The sequence below is a fragment of the Schistocerca piceifrons genome, chromosome 1, assembly GCF_021461385.2.
Source record: "Schistocerca piceifrons isolate TAMUIC-IGC-003096 chromosome 1, iqSchPice1.1, whole genome shotgun sequence".
In the NCBI taxonomy this organism is placed as follows: domain Eukaryota; kingdom Metazoa; phylum Arthropoda; class Insecta; order Orthoptera; family Acrididae; genus Schistocerca; species Schistocerca piceifrons.
The window spans coordinates 44,394,381-44,402,417 of NC_060138.1; positions in this window are offsets into that span (position 1 = coordinate 44,394,381).

Consider the following 8,037-nt stretch of genomic DNA (forward strand, 5'->3'; position numbering starts at 1 on the left):
CCACATGAGGTATCAGAAAATCGAACAGCGGGTGGTAGTTCAGAGATTTCACATATAACAAATAACACTGACAGTAGAATTGTAAAATGGCTCTGAGCACTATGGGACTTAACTGCTGCGGTCATCAGTCCCCTAGAACTTAGAGCTACTGAAACCTAACTAACCTAAGGACATCAGACACATCCATGCCCGAGGCAGGATTCGAATCTGTGACTGTAGCGGTCACGCGGTTCCAGGCTGTAGTGCCTAGAACCACACGGCCACTCCGGCCGGCGTAGAATTGCAAATGTCTTTCCTGACATTTTCGCTGATGAGAAGTCTTATGAAAAGGCTGAACATAATGCATGTGTTATAAACACTGAAGAGACAGGAGATCAAGATGTAAGTGATTCTGACAGTGACTGGGGTGATGATACTACATGTTTTAAAAACACTGTGATTCTGTGTAAGGAGCCAAAATCGAAAGTAGATTTCAGTGTAACAGACAGTGAATATGTTTATTTTGAGAAACTTTTTTGCAAAAACATTATGGAGCACATATGTTTTCAAACAAATTTATATGCTGCTCAGAAGAAGTGTCAAATGGAAAGAAATAACTGCTCCTGAACTGAAGGCATTCATAGGCATGCTCATAATAATAGGTATCCATCAACTACCAGCAGCTGACAATTACTGGAGTTCAGATCCAATGTTGAAAGTGAGTTCAGTTTCAAACGTCATGACACTGTCAAGATACAAGAAAATCGTACAGAACCTGCACTGCGATGACAACAGTGTTATTCTTCCTCCAAAAACAGATCCAAACTATGACAAACTTTATAAAATTAGACCCATTATTGCAGCACTAAGCAAAAACTGTTTTGCAGTATATGAGCCACTTCTACATTAGCAGTAGACGAATCAATAGTGGCATTCAAGGGACGTACGTCTCTCAAACAGTATATGCCCATGAAGCCAACAAAGAGGGGCTACAAAATTTGGTGTCTTGTAGACTCGAAAAGCGGTTTTGTTTCAAATTTTGAAGTGTACACTGGTAAATACAGCACTCCAATGCAAGACTGCAAGAATTATCAGATGTGTGAACGATTGGTTCTGGAACTGTGTCAACCATTTTTTTACACAGGCAGAATCATTGTTTTCGATAATTTCTTCACAACTTACAAGTTGATGAAAGGACTGAGGAACAAAGGCCTATATAGTTGTGGAACTGTAGGAGGAAAGAGGAAAGGACTACCAGGAATATTAGAAAACAAAAAAAGTGATCTCAAACGTGGAGAGTTTCAGTTTGCAGTAAAGTGTGGTGTAGCTGCTGTGAAATGGCAGGACAACAAAGCAGTTTGCCTTCTTTCCACATACAACAATCCAAAAGATGTCAAATTTATTGAAAGAAAACTGAAAGATGGCTCTAAGGTAACAGTATCCTGTCCTGAAGTAGTAAGTCATTACAATAACACATTGGGCGGCGTCGACCGATTTGATCAGCTACGTGAAAGATATATGGTAGGCAGACGATCCACAAAATGGTGGCATCGACTATTCTACTTTTTTCTTGATCTGGCTATTATCAACTCTTCATGGTTCATGGGACACATGTGTCCCATTTCCTGTTGTGAAAAAATGGAGAACTTAAAAAATATTTTGGTGGTGAAAATATAATAAAGGGACTGCTGGAAGCCGGATTCTGGAGCGAAATCGAAATCGTTTCAAAAGTGTTCCGTTGGTTTCGGGTGGGACACTGATCAGGCCAGTCCATTTCAGGAATATTGTTGTCCACAAACCATTGCCCAGAGACACTGCCTTATGTGAGGTTGCATTGTGACGCTAATATAATCAGCATCTCCGAACTGTTCCTCTACTGTGCGCAGCACACAAAGCTGAAATATATGTTCATATCCTTCTGCATTTAGTGTTTTCTTAAGCGTAATAAGTGGAATACAACTTAAGCGCGGGAAACACAACAGTACCACAACACCGCCTTCTTACTTCCCTGTTGGCACTACACATGATGGCAGACAACTTTATCCGGGAATTCGCCAAGCCAAAACCGTTCCACTGGATTGCCACAGGGCTCAGAGTGACTTAGTGTTTCCGGTCACTCATATCCAGGCGTCCTCTGTCCAGTGGCGTGACTCTTTACACCATCTCAGGTGTCACTCAACTTTGTCTACAGAAGCGTCTAGCTTACGACAAACTGTACCACATTATTTTTAACCCCTACACACAGGCATTGTCGTACATCAATTGCTGTTAGTTCTTTGGAGCTCATGCTGATTTCATACGACTTTTTACATCCCTCTTCTGCAATGCTCTACGATCTCTCTCAGTACGTGAGGGTGCCTGGACTTGGTTTATCTGTGGTTGTTCCTTGATATTTACACTTCACAGTCGCATCACCAATCGTCGATGTAGGCAGCTTGAGAAGGGCTGAAATCTACCTGATGTATTTGTTACTCAGGTGACATCCGATGACTGATCCGCATTCTAAGTCACTGAACTGTCGTGACCGACACATTCTGCTGTTACGGATTTTCTACTGACAACACAGTGGTTGCTGACTCCTTTTATATTGGCGGGTCCGTCTGTAGTGACATCTGGTGATCAAGTCTGCATTTAATAGCTGAGTCCCGATATTTTTGATCAGATAGTGTATTTATAAATATTATGCCAAAAATATCCGCACAAAGAGACTTGTTAGCTTTTATGCAGCTGTGAAAAAAATGCAGTGTGGTAATTAGCACGGAATCAGTGAATAATGAGTTTTATCTCACTAGTTCTCGAAAGGGCGCTTTCTGTGTGATAACAGGAGTGCCCTCGATCATACGCGAAAGTGAAGTTCTCGTAAGTTTAGCAGCGGATTGTAGTTAAACATAAAGGTTATGATTTTTTAGTATCTAGCAGCATGAATTTGTCAACATATAGAGACACTATGCAATTTACATGAAACAACTGTTAACGTTCGGAACCTAATCTTAAGGCAACAGGTTTATTTAACGGCACAGCTGGTGTTCGGATGGCTGTCTGTCTTGAGTGAGACGCTTATTTTATTTATCATGTACATGTATGATATGCGATGTTTGAACAGGCAAATCTACACGATCGCCCTGTCCCACGTCCCCTAGGATGTTGCGTGTAGAGTGCACGCTTGATATTTTTTCAAGACCATATTTGGGACTGCAAAGAGAAACGACACGTTTTACGCCGTACTATATCACATTACTCCTTAAAATTTCCACCATTTCACATCAATGTGAAGTTTTACAAAAAACCACAACACTATAACTTTAATATTCTGATACAACAAAATGCGCTTTCAGCATTAAAAAAAAACGAGAGAAAAAGAAAGAGAGGGTGAGCTTGACTTGTATAAGACTTGGAAAGCATCATGAAGTGATTTAAGCAAAGCAATTAAGTGATTTCTATGCTTTAGCAGCTGCGCGACGTACCTGCGCCGTGAGGGTATGCACTGAGGGGACCTTTGAACGAGAACTGGTAGTAGTAGATAGGCTCTGTGGAGTAGCGGGCCATGCTCCTCACCATGCCGTCCACGCCCTCCACGAAAAAGAGGTGCGAATCGAACTGCAAGATATAATACATAGGTTACGGGATGCACAAAGTAATAAGAACGATTAAATGTAACGAATTACTTTTTACCTGGCGCTTGTTAAATGGCTACAGTCTGTGGCGCCACCTGGAAGCCTATCTAATGTATGACGCGATTTATTCAACTGATGTGAATGAAATGTAGAAAGAGAAAATAACTCATTTTGTCGAGTCTGATAATATTCTATGACAAACATTGTAAATACTTTCCATTAATTGCAAAGAATAATATATTTCAATGCGTTCCATGAAAGCATGGAACTTCAAGTGTAATATACATACACAAGATCGGTGTTGCTCGCCCCTGTTTGTTCTCTGTTTTTCGCTTGTTCTCTCCCTCCTGTGGATTGATGTATGTATAACTAGCTATATGTATGAGCTTTAAGGTTACAATATATTATTAATTGAAAGTATTTATGTTTCCTTTCAAAAATACCTCTCCCTCCACGTGATATTTATTTAAAGATAATAATAATATTGCTGTCGATTGCCCATCTGGCTTCGACTGTTTCGGTGGCGCTGAATCCGCCATTGCGTGTACTAAAAATATTCCAGTGTTTCCAAGCTCCACGCGCAAAGGAAACTAATTCAAAGTGCTTTTACGAATTTTCACAGTCAGTTTTCAATATTAAAGTTAGTTAATATTTTTGATTACGAAACTTATCTAGAGATTTAACACCGCAAGGCTTAGGTGCGGCTTCACCTCTGGTTTAAAATATTTTCAGTTAATTCCAAAGATTAAAAGACAACTCAATTCTTAAAGAGATAAAGTTAAAGAAATTCTTTTTCGTTATTTCAAAAAATACGTAGATGTTTGTACCATTCTTTCTTTCTGCGTAACATTAGATTAATTTACTGGGAAAAGAAATCATTTCATGCTCCATATTATCGCTGGTTTAGTTGCAGTTTATCTACCATTCTTCCTTTCTGTGTAATATTAGATTAATTTCCTGGGAAAAGAAATCATTTCACGCTCTATATTATCACTGTGTTAGTTGCAGGTTACGTTACGTTGTCATTCATTGAAAGAGAGCGTAACATTTCCATTAATAATAAATAACTTTTTGCCTGCATATTAAGTCATGTTACGTATATTTAAGACACTTTTACTCGCTCTCAAAATATACGTGGCTTTGCGAAAACAATATACAGAATCCAAAATGCTACGTTGCAGTATCATCGCTATAGGTTGCGACTGACGCCTGCACGCGTATTTCAAACAATTCAACACTGAACAATTACGCAGAAAGGAGGTAATGGTACAAGTGTGATGTAAAGGTATGAAAATAAAAAGCGTCGATGAAAGTGTCATGCAGAACAATTTCGTAGTTAATCATTTAGTTCCTGAACAGTTCCTATGAGGGCCAACATGCTTGCACTTTTTTATTACAAAGTGCTAAAAGTTAGTGCAGCAACATCGCTGACTCGGAACGTTACCTATGCCATTTTAATCTCGCAATTCTCAAAATTTCCCCGCGTGGATGTGCTGTTTGACCTACATCTACATGCTTTATGGTGTGAGACGGACGGTATTTTGTGTACTTTTGCTGTTCCAGCCGCGAATTGTTCGCGGGAAGAACGAGTGCTGTTAAGCCTCCGTGTGATCTCGAATTTCTCTTCATTTACGTTCATGAAATTTTAGCAAAATGCACATAGGAGGAGCCGCGCTGGGTAGCCACGCGGTCTAGGGCGCCTTATCACGGTCCGTGCGGTTCCCCCCGTCGGACGTTCGAGTCCTCCCTCAGGCATGGCAGTGTGTGTGTTGTCCTTAACGTAAGTTCGTTTATGTTAGATTGAGTAGTGTGCAGGCTTAGGGACCGATGACCTCAGCAGTTTGGTCCCATAAGACCTTACCACAAATTTACCACACATAGGAGAAGTAATGTGTTGATTGACTCGTCTTACAACGTCCGCTCTCGGAACTTCAGCAGTAGACCACACCGTGATGCAGAATGTCTCTCTTGCAGCCTCTGCAACTGGAGTTCGGTGAGCGTCTCCGTGACGCTTTCGCACCCTTGTAAATGAACCTGTAACGAAATGTGCTGCTTTTCTTTGGATCTTGTGTTTCTCCTTCATCAATCCTGTTTGGTGGTGGTCGGACGAGGGTTCTGTGAGCTACCTCCTTTGTGGCTTGATTTAGATTTCCTGAGGATTCTTCCAGTGAATCTTAGTCTGGCAGCTGCCTTACCGGCCATTAATTTTATATGGCCGTTCCACTTTAAATCCCTAAGTACGTATACTGTCAGAAACCTTATGGATGTTAACTGCTTCCAGTATTTGTTTTTCTGTTTTGTAAAAAGACAGTAATGGGTCTTTCTGCCAATGTTACGTCCGTTAATTTGAGCATCAATTGTCAATCCCTGCAGCAAGTATTGATGCTCTTTGCTTTTCCGCTACAATTTTCTAGCGTTGGGACTTCTCTATATGCTACAGCATCATCTGCGAAAAGCCTCATCGAACTTTCGACGTTAACGAATACATCATTATACATTTTGTGAAAAACAATGGTAGCCTACTATAACACGTGCCTTTGGGGCACGCCTGGAGTTACTTTTATGTCTGAAACTCACTCTCCGCTGAGAATGATATGCTGCGTTCTGTTTGCTAGTATACAGTCCCGTCGCATCAGCTGGTCTGATATTCCGTACGCTCGTATTTTATTCATTAGGCGCCAGTACAGAATTGTATCGGAAGCCATCTGGAAGAAACACGGCATCAACATGGACGTCGGTATCTACTGCTTGATGATTAAGGAAGTGATACAGTTATATTCAGACAGTTCGATTTTATGTAGAAACGATTTGGCATATTTCGCTCAAGTATGCCGTACTTTGCGTTCCCCGGCTTATCTTTAAATTCCTGGCATGTATTTCCGGCCCGCGCGAGCTCCTGTAAGGTCAGCGAACAGCTGCAGGGCAGTATTTCCAGCAGCTGCGGTGCCCTACTCACCAGCGCTGTGGTGTAGCTGTCGTCCAACGTGATGTCGCTGCCATTGTAGTAGAACTGCTTGACGGCACGAGCGCCTTCCAGTCGCTCTTCCTTGGTCGGCAGCCTGATGTCACAACCCACGATCTCCTCAAAGTTCTCGTTTAAGTTGCTCACTTGTTCCTCTGTGTATAGCACTCCATATTCTGCCAGAACAGAGAAGTTAAAATAACAGAGACCGCAGGCTACACACATATTAAAGTAAAAAGAGAAGAAATGGAAGAAAATAGAAAATTTTGTTTCTGTCAAACTTGCGAAAGTAAATTAGCATGAAAATTTTTCATACCTTGCATATAGGTCTTATAACTCTAGAGAAGAATCCTGGACACAATATTTTTTTCTAAGTGGCATGAATAGGGATGGGCCCCATTAAAATAACTACTTGTATTAAACCAATACTGCCACTGTTTCATTTCTATTAAGCAAATAGTATGTTTCACGATAGAATCTATTAAAATTTTAATAATATAAGAGTCACCAACAAAAATGCTGGTTCACACCATTCATTTCGTTTTTGGATAGGAGTGAGATCGGATATAGTTTTGAGGAAATCTTCTTGAGCTTCCGTATGGATGGTTGAAATTCCGCGACATTTCGACGAGAGTGACTCTCATGATCTTCTGCCGAACTGTCGAGGTGAAGCGGTCATTCCACATGTATGGAACTCGCACGGGCTTGGCGGGTACACAGAAACGTATTCTCGTTCTCAGCGCTGTGCGAGTTCAGCCCTCTCTTCCGCGACTGATAAGTGCTGTATGGTCGTTGATGCATGTGGACGTGGTGTAATACGTCTCCACAACGCATATCACACGTAATCGATGGAATTTAATTCAAGGGAACGGGCAGGCCAATCCATTCGCCGAATATCCTCCAGGTGCAAGAGCTCCTCCGACTGCAATTTCCCCCGGCTTAAATCCCATCGAGTACGCGTGGGATGCGTTGGAAAGACGTACTGTAGCACGTCCAAATGGCTCTGAGAACTATGGGACTTAACATCTAAGGTCATCAGTTCCGTAGAACTTAGAACTACTTAAACCTAACTAACCTAAGGACATCACACACATCCATTCCCGAGGCAGAATTCGAACCTGCGACAGTAGCACGTCCACATCCACCAAAGACCGTCCAGCAGTTGTTAAACACGCTGGTAGAGGAGTGGAACTTCCCACCACAAGGCCTCACCAACTTTGTGCCCAGCATGAGAGCACTTTTTAGAGGATGCACTGCCGTCCGCGGTGATCAAACAACCTATTAAGAACCATGTCCCGCCTTTTTAAATGTCCAGGGGACCATCATATATCGCGATGACTTAAATGTAATTATTGTCTTTGAATAAAAGTGTCATTGGCGTTCGACGCATTGTGTATTTTTTTTGAGTTACCTTCTATACTACGAAGGTCACTCCAAAAGAAATGCACAATATTTTTTTAAATCCATCTTTTATTCTACATG